This window comes from Ahaetulla prasina, chromosome 2, assembly GCF_028640845.1.
Source record: "Ahaetulla prasina isolate Xishuangbanna chromosome 2, ASM2864084v1, whole genome shotgun sequence".
NCBI classification, from domain to species: Eukaryota; Metazoa; Chordata; class Lepidosauria; order Squamata; family Colubridae; genus Ahaetulla; species Ahaetulla prasina.
Window position 1 is genome coordinate 219,172,392 of NC_080540.1, and position 9,849 is coordinate 219,182,240.

A 9,849-nucleotide genomic window follows, 5' to 3' on the forward strand; every position below is an offset into this window, starting at 1 on the left:
TCCAAGTTTTCTAAGCCTAGGATTTCAAGTCTGGTGGGATAAGGTATTTTATTGTTTTCAGAGGAATGGAGAACTCTTCTTGTAAAATATTTCTGGACACGTTCAATTGTATTGATGTCAGAGATGTGGTGAGGATTCCAAACAGGCGAGCTGTATTCTAGAATTGGTCTAGCAAATGTTTTATATGCTCTGGTTAGTAGTGTGGTGTTTTAGGAAAAGAAGCTACGCAAAATTAGGTTTACAACTCTTAGAGCTTTTTTTGCTATGTAGTTGCAGTGGGCTTTGGCACTTAGATCATTTGACATGAAAACTCCAAGGTCTTTAACGGGATGGGGGTCGTCTGTAAGGTAATGTCCATCTAGCTTTGCTGGCTGGGGGGTTCTGGGAGTTGAAGTCCACCAGGCTTAAAGTTGCCAAGGTTGGAGACCCCTACTTTAAATAGCATGATGGAAACCGAACATGAGATATTCTGCACCTGGAAAGTATGTAGCATTTGTTAATGAGACTCTTTGAAATACTATAATGAGTTTGAACGGTTCCCACTGCTTTAACGTTCCAGAATACATGGATTATTATTGGTGATTAACTCAGTGTTAGATCATAATCCTGTGCATCATTACATTAAAGTAATAAAATAAAAAGTAAAGTAAAGTACTTTGCATCAATTCAGTGTTGGACATCCAAAGTCTAGGATTAATTTTAACTAATTTAAGGAGTCAGACTAAGAAGTTGTTTGGTTACTCTTCAATGCCAAGACAATCTATATAGACAGTTGTTGTTTTTTATCTGCCATGCTAAATCAAAAACTTCTAGTTTTTAAAGAGTTTTTCTGAAAAGCTTCCATGGGCAATCCCCAAATTCCACTGTTTTTTTAGTTTGAATAAAACTGCTTGCATCCTAGTTAAAATCATACTTGCATCCATACACACACACATATACACACATACAGAATTATATTATTCCGGAATTTGGGCTGGAATAATAATTTGTGTTGTCAGAGAAAAATATCATTGCCATTGGATCTCTGCATGTACAATCAATTTCTCGTTGTTATATTTTGAATATAGAGAAGCAACATAATTTGAACTATTTTACTTTTGAATTCAGACTAGTGCTTCAAATAAATGAGTTGGGGTTTTTTTTGAAACTGACTTCAGAACCAGCAGGGGTCATCTTTAATTACTGTGGAAATAATTTAAGGCATTGCATCTCTGCTCTTAAAATTAGTAGACGTCTCCCAAACAAATACTCTGTAGATTTCATTGGAAGGACCACTTCACGGGGTCAATAAAGAGGTGTATGATGAAACATTGCAAATGACAAACTTAAAGCCCAAAGGAATTTAATTTGAGGGAAAATATTTATTTGAAGCTGTGGATGGTTGGTTAATATCTTAAGATAACAAAATGTATGCTATCCTCTGATGCTGACTTTATTATGTGTGTTTATTGCTATTGTATGAAAATAGTACGATTGAATTACTATTTTTTACCATGAAACAGGGTTGTATACTGTAAAAAAAAAGCTTGATATATAAATATATCACCATCTTCTTGAATGTATGGCTTTAAATGCTGGATTTTAATCATTGTAGTTTGCTTACAGTTCTTCCACACTCCTGCGCTCTATTCCTGGCAATTGTGTCTCATCAGGCGCTCTGTATAACTTTAAACCTTTTAAGTACCATAAATAAATGAATACTTTCTTTTTTTAAAGGGAATGATTTAAACAAGGCTTTGGTGGTGGTGCTGTTTTTTTTTCCTTTTCCTTGTCTCAGTTCAAAGGGAATGGTAACGGAAGGGAGAGAGGAAGATGTGAGGTGGCTGGCTCTTGCAGGAGAGACCTACAATTTTTGTAGCATGCAATTCTGCCCTCTGCTTTTAGGTCATGATGGAGAATGTAGAGAAGATTGAAATCTGCAGAGGACCAATTACCAGTAGCCGAGTTGGCCCTTGGTATTTTTAGATAAAAGCCTCTTAGCAGCCAGAATGGAACTGTGCTGCCTAAATCAAGACAGTCCAGAAACATCCCTTGAGTTGATGTTCAGGAGAGAGAGGAGGGGGAGGAAAGGAGGGAGGGAAAGGGAGGGGGAAAGAAGAGGGAGGGAGGGGGGAGAGAGAGGAGAGAAAGAAGGAGGGAGATTTAGGCTCATGGGGAATATTACGTCATTTTCACAGATCTGCAGTTCCAGGTAAACAACTGGTTAAGTTGGACTTTATGCCTCCCTCCAGTGAGCCAGTCATTGTCCTTGCGACCCAGCAAAAATAGCTCATTAGCATAAGACCGCAAACAAAAATAGCGCAATTAGCATAAGATGGCCTTAACATCGGCTGACATTAGGCTTATTTCATGTTAGGCACCTTACCCAACGCCTTCCAAGTGGGTGGAGGGCGGCCACAGAATCTCCTCAGCTCAAACACGTTATTGAACGGAACCAGGTAGCAAGGAACTGTTGTGTTCTACAAGCAGCTGTAGACATGGAAGTGATTCTTGGAGGACCAAGTGAGTACAGGGAGGACCTAGAATGACATTTTCTGCAGCTTGCTGAAAGTTGTACAGTTTAGCAAAGTCCTGCTTTTGCAGTTTTGGACCGCCTTCAATCTCTTCCCAAAGCCTGCCCTGTGCTTCACTATGTTAGGTAATACAAGATAATCCTCAACCTGTAACCACAATGAAGTCCAAAATTTCTATTGCTAAGTGAGACAGTCATTAAATGAGGATTGCCCCATTTTATGATCTTTCTTATCACACTTGTTGCAGTGATTCACTGCACTGTTGTGTTAGTAACATGCAGGGGTGAAATGTAAAATTTGTTACTACCGGTTCTGTGGGCATGGATTGGTGGGGGGGGTGTAATGTGACTGAGTGGGCGTGGCCAACTTTTTTTTTTTTTTAAGCAGCCGAAGAGGTTGTAAAAAAATGCTTTTAAAAGCCTGTGATGATCAGGAAACTCAGCTGGGATCGACAGAGGAAAAAAAGCTTTTAAAGTGTTCTGATGATCCCGGCTGAGTTGCCTGATCCCCAGAAACTTTTAAAAGCACTTTTTTACAACCTCTTCGGCTGAAGAAAAAATGCTTTTAAAAGTAAAAAAAAAAACCCTCTGTGTTCTGTTTCCCTTCCCCCAATACTCCCAGCAAAGAGTCCGTCAGAGGCCTTCCTTTTTTCCTTTTATTTACATAGATACATGTCCTGGCCACGTCTACCCACGGGCCTGCCAAGTTTCTGGAGATAACGAGGAAATTATAGATAAGGCCAGAATTACTCACGAATATATTCTTCCCTCCATTGAAACAGTTAGCTCGCGCCAATTCATTAGCTCGCGCCAATTCATTACTTTGTCCAAGACAAAAAACCAGGAAGTCCCGCCTCCTATTTATAGTCTCTGCAGATGTCACTGCATGACAATTATGACTTGGCTTTGTCCCAACTCTTCCGCTGCTGCGCACGGCGATCACGTCTACGTAACCTTGCATCACTCCAAAACTGTTCTTGGGGCGTTGCCAAATCAGAAGGAGGCTCCATGGAATCAGGCTGTGCCGGCCCCTCCTCCTCCCTTTGAGTGGGTGCCAGGGAGGGAAAGGGCTCAAGAGAAGCAGGGCTGGCCAGGTCTTCTCCCTCACTTTCTGAATCATCCGAGTCCAGGAGTCCGGGTCCAGGAACCTGGGTCACAACACTCTGATGATTGTGCGGCTCAGGTGAGGTGGGGGGCAGGGATTTTTGCTACTGGTTCTCCGAACCACCCGCTGCCATCACTACCCAATCGGGCAATCCGGTCCGAACTGGGAGCATTTCACCCCTGGTAACATGGTTGTAAAGTGAACCTCCCCTTTGACTTCGCTGGTCAGAAGGTTGCAAAAGGTGATCACGTGACCCTGGCTATTGTTGCAACTTCAAAAGGCTCACTGAACAAAGGGTTGTAAATTGAGGACTACCTGTATGCCAAAGGCTCCAAGTTATTTGGAGCATACATTTTATTACATTGCAGAAGCTAATAATATTTGCAGTTGTGAAATTTAATTTGGAAGTGTCAGCTGCCTTGCAAGCTCTGTCGTCCTTTAACTTTTTAAGCAGTTATTTTTATATTTGTTTTTCTTTTTTTAAGAAAAAAAAAATGCTGTAACAAGCAGTACATGCTACAGTAATCCAAGGGCAAAATTTTAAATATTCCCATTGCTTAAAGTTTAGGTTACTAGCATCAGTTTAAGTCACTAGTGAAAAATCTGCTTAACTTTTTCTATTGCAAACCCCAAATAGACAATAACTACATTTCTTACCATATCCTAAAACAGAGCCCCCCCACAACCTTTTGGGCACCAGCGTACACTTCCATGGAAAGAGGTTTATCCGCGGACCAGAGGAGGTGTGGTTTCACGTGCTGCCTGCAATCCCATGGATGGGGCTTCGCTTGTTTGAACGGCCCGGTTTCTGGCATGCCGCAGACTGGTGCCAATCTATGGACCAGGGATTGGGGCAGGGGTGAAATCTACATTTTTTTGCTACCAGTTCTATGGGCATGGTTTGGTGGGCATGGCTTGGTGGGGTCATTTGACTGTGTGGACGTGCGTGGTTATGTAACCATGTAACTGGGGGATCAAAAGAAAGAAACTCACTAACAATGTCCTGCTGGAGCAGGGTTGGACTAGATGATCTCCAGGTCCCTTCCAGCCCTGGATTATCCTCTGAAGCTGTGTCTAGTGCTAGGTTTGTACTCCCTCCCTTCCTTCCTTCCTTCCTTCCTTCCTTCCTTTCTTCCTTCCTTCCTTGTCTCCCTCCCTCCCTCCTCTCTCTCTCTCTCTCTCTCAGAAACAAACCCCCCAAATCCCGTTTTTCCTCCCAGCAGGCTTCCCTGAATTTCCCCCCACCCTGTTTTTTGGTTTGGCTATCAGGCTCCAGGGAAGCCTGTTAGAAGAAAAAATGGACTCCCCCCACGCCCGTTTTTTGGCTAGCACCCAGCTGAGCCGCATGATCATCAAAGGCTTTTTTTTTTACTTTTAAAAGCATTTTTTCAGCCAAAGAAAAAATGCTTTTAAAAGAAAAAAAAACCTCTGATGATCACGCGGCTCAGCTGGGCATGTGGAGGAGCAGGGATTTTTGCTACCGGTTCTCCGAACCACCTGCCGCCATTGCTACCAGATCAGGCAATCTGGTCCGAACCGGGAGTATTTCACCCCTAGATTGGGGATCCCTGCCCTAGAAGACTTGATTACCTATGTATTTAAAAGTAGCCCTTATAACCCGGATTTCTGACTTCCAGACCTGAATCTTACCATTTCAAATATCGGGAAACAAGGATATATAATATCTATGGAGGTTCTCAGTCATCCAAGTCATAGTTGTCCCAAAGGTGCTTTTTTCAAGAGGCAACTGGACTTTCTGGTTTTTTCTTTGAAGACATTTCGCTTCTCATCCAAGAAGCTTCTTCAGAGCTGAAGAAGCTTCTTGGATGAGAAGCGTCTTCAGAAAGTCCAGTTGCCTCTTGAAAAAGCACCTTTGGGACAAGGATATACAATATACTTCAAGCTTATGTTGCAAAGTCCAATGTCTGCAAAACCTAAAAGCCCACTGTAGATTCAGAAGGAATGTTAACACCAAGCTCAGTTCACGTGGCACAGACAATTGGGTCAAACCATCATGTGTCAGTGAATCATCCACTTTTTATTTATTTCCTAGCCATGTGCTTTTCACTTTGGCATATACGCATTCTGGACCGATAGCACCTGACCTGACTTAGCGCTCACCAGATGTGTTGAAACAGCTGTTCCGCACTGCTTGTGGATGTAATCATATTATTTGTGACTAAAGCTAACGTAATTTTTAAAACCTTATTTTATTTCGGAAACCAGGAGTATCTTGAAACATTGGGCTTTGTCTGTTCTTTTCACTAAAATATACCTAATACTCTGTTTTCTGCTACTTTTTAATAAGGTTGGTGTGGCAGAACATGGCAGACTTAGTAATTTTTATGCAGAAATGTTAAATGTTTCTCTTCTCTAGATTTCTTAAATTAAAAAAACTTAGTCTTTGGAAAGGACTTCTGCACCTACTGCTTCCAAATGTGGGGACACTGAGCATGACAATTAATTCCATTACTACTCTGAAAAAAGTATGGTACCCAAAGCTCTCAAGTAACAGCTTCAAATATTTTCAGAGACTTACTCACTTAGACAGGAAGCTTTTTCCTCACTGCAACACTTTTGTCCCTACATATGGTTACAAACAATGCTGAAATTGTACAGAGTCCTCGCTTTGTGACAGTTAGGACCAGCAACTGTGACACTTAGCGACCCAGTTGCCAAGTGAAAAATCAAATCATGATGGGCTTAGAATATCAGTTCTGCCACTATTGTGAAGCAAATCACTGCAAATTATTAAACGAGACGTCACATGTCTGTGATTTTATTGCCTGCTTCTCAGTTGACTTTGCTTGTCAGGAGCCAGAATTTGAAATGTGCAAATAAACAATTATGTGACCACAGGACACTGCAATAAGGATAAATGCCTGTCAGTTGCAAAGTGCCCAAATGTCAATTGCATGAGTCTAGATGGGCTGTGACAGTCGTAAGTGTGAGAACTGGTCGTAAAATTAATTTTTCAGTGCCTTCATAACTGTGCATAGTCATTAAACAGGGCAGTGGTTAAGTGAAGTCTATCTGTATTCAGGTATGGGAGTCTTTCCTACAGACCTGCTTCATTCATAGAATGTCCTGGGGTGTCCAGGATATTGAATTCCATTTTCCATCATGTCCTAGAACAGGGGTCTGCAAACTTGGCTCTTTTAAGACTTGTGGATTTCAACTCCCAGAGTTTCTCAGCCAGCTTTGTGTTGCAGATGATGGTCCATTGACAAAGGTGGGGGGGGAGAATGAGTGAACTTGCTCAATGCCCCATTGACAAAGGTGGGGGAGGCAGGGAGCTGCTTTCTCTTTAAAACTTATTTGTCCTTTTCTCATCCAGGGAAATATAATATTCTGCCTTTTTAATATTTCCTGAAATATTTCATTCTTCTAGGAGAGGGGTGAGTGCTAACTTCCTACAGAAGATAATATAAAATCTCACAGGCTGAGGGCATTACCTGGTTGGTAATGAAACATCAGCAAGAAAACAGCGAAGCTGAGAGAGCCCTAAGGACCCCTCAGACTTCTTTGTCCAAGCCATTCTAAGATCCATCCTGGATCCTTACAGTCTGTTCAGCTGAGTTCGGAGCCCTTCTACCAAGGACTCATTTCTCCAGGTCAGCACAAAAGGAGAAAATCGGAAAGGCATATACTTCGCCATTCCCTGCCCCAAACTTAGAAATGCAGAAATCAAGAAACTTATGTGCCAACGCTGAAACAAAAACTAGCTGTGTAGCTGAGTAACAAAACAACAGAGCTAGGAAAGGACCTTGGAGGTCTTCTAGTCCAACCCCCTGCTCTGGCAGAAAACCAAGTTTCCTTTCCAAGTGTCAGGCAGCAAACCAAGTAATCTTGAACATGGGGAAATTTTTAAAAAGAAACTCCCTTATTAAAGCAAGAAGCAAGTTAAATCATTGGCTATAAAATAGATCATATGAAAAACATAATATGAAAAAAAAAATCAGTGGAAGGCCATCACAGAAAACGTTCCAAGTAAAAGTCATGGTCGAACTAAACTAGCTGCTTAATATCCACTTGCGTCTGAGAGCACCCGTTCAAAGCATATTGCGGAGATGGTGCTTGGAGAGAAGCCATCTGGGCCACCTGGTTGGATGTTGATAGGCAGGCCAGCTTGCCTCACTTGATCTTCTGTTGGGTTTCCTCCCTAGTTTTTGTAGAAGACAAAGGACAACCGCAAGCCATCTTCTTTGGAAGAAAGAGATAGTTGTTTTGTCCATTCCTGCTGTTTTGGAACTAGCCAGCAAATCAGAACTGATCTAGCGGGCAAACCCATCTCCCTAATGACTCTTGGCAGAATGAAAGGCCGTCTAGTTTGCGGCAATTGTGCGATTGCATAAATAGGATTACACGGGAGAGGATTTGTTGGGAAACAAAAAGCTACATTCCATTTATTCAGGCCTTTCAGCATGGGGTGATTTAGATATGCTTTAGGGGGCATGTCGGCCCATTCCAGAACTACACATTTGTCAGACGGCTACATTATCTGTGAGTGACAGGTGCCAACTTTGGAACGAACTGCTTTATCTCGCTAATATTAGTTACTACTTTTTGGCTAAATAACACTGGGATCTATGTGCATTATCTTATAGTGCAGAATGCTTTACTCCTCCGGTGTTATTCACATGTAAATGTTATGCTAATATAGATCAGAGCAATGCACTTAGTGAATGCAATATGTGTGTGTGTGTGTGTGTGTGTGTGTGTAATGTATGTATGTATGTATGTATATCCTCCTAAATCAGAGGTGCTATCTCCCAGGTACAGAGAGATGGGATTGCAGCTTTTTTTTGTAAAAAAGGATTAAATGCTCACCTATTATAATCATTGTCATAACTTCACTGAAAGAAATGGACCTGTCAGATCTACGTTCTTTCAGAAAGGGTTGACTTGCACTTTTCAGCTCTTCCTGCAAAGTGCATTTCATTTACGGACCCTATTAAAATCTATTCTAAAATAGGACAATAAAAAGCCCGGAATTGCTTTTACATATCTTTGGCTGTCATCCCACCATCAAAACCGATGCAACTTGCATTACTTTCAGCCATTTATGAAAGGGCAGGAACATCATTTTGTAAATAATGTTAAATCAGTACAGAAAAAATCAGTTCCCTCTACACAAAAACCAGTTCACTCATTTTGCGATTAATCAGTAAATAGGATATGGATACCTTCCATTTAGCCATTAGCTTCAGGATTTAGGTAGTGTTCAAATATGGAGAGGCTCTGAAACTCCATAAAGTATCAGAACAAAGCTATATTTAAGCAAGCAAGAATACACACGCAAAGGGTCACAAGTTCTGAGTAGTGTGAATTGTTTCCTAATTTGTCCTCACATACTCTTCCCATCTCGACACCTCACTGTAGTTGAATTTTCAGGAGGAGCGAAAAGAGAAAGGGCAAGAGAGGGAAGAAGGAAGCAGAAACTCTTCCCAACAAATTTGCTTGGAGAACTAGCCTTTTTTTTTAAAGCATGTGAAATGCTAAATATACGGTATAGGTACAAATGTGAAATGTACCTTATAGGTCGAATTGAGCTGCTGCTGCTACTCCTTAAGTTGCATTCATGATCATTGAAAATTTTAAATTTAGCTCAACATTGCCCTCTTGTGGAATGAAGTTCCAGAAAGGAACTGCAACAGCAAAAACAGTAGTTTTTGGTCATCTGAATGACCAAAACGTGAGTGCGGCACTATTTCACCGACCACCAATAGACCACCAGTCCCACCAAAAGCTTATTTTGTAATGAGGACGAGTGAAGTAATATGATCAATACACATCACAGTGATTGAATAGAATAGAATAAAATTCTTTATTGGCCAAGTATGATTGGACACACAAGGAATTTGTCTTGGTGCATATGCTCTCAGTGTACATAAAAGAAAAGATACCTTCATCAAGAATTCTAAAATATAACACAATGGGTACAAATTTAACACTTAATGATAGTCATAGGCTACAATTAAGCAATCAGGAAACAAAATCAGTATAAATCGTAAGGAAACAAGCAACAAAGTTACAGTCGTAAGTGGAAGGAGATGGGTGATGGGAAATATCGATATATTTGTGAAGAGAGAAACGCAGGCAGAGGGAAGTCTGATTTAAAACTACCCCGAGGGACTTTACAAAATAGATATATAGAATTCTTTATTGGCCAAGTGTGATTGAACACACAAGGAATTTGTCTTTAGTGCATATGCATACATTCATCAAGAAT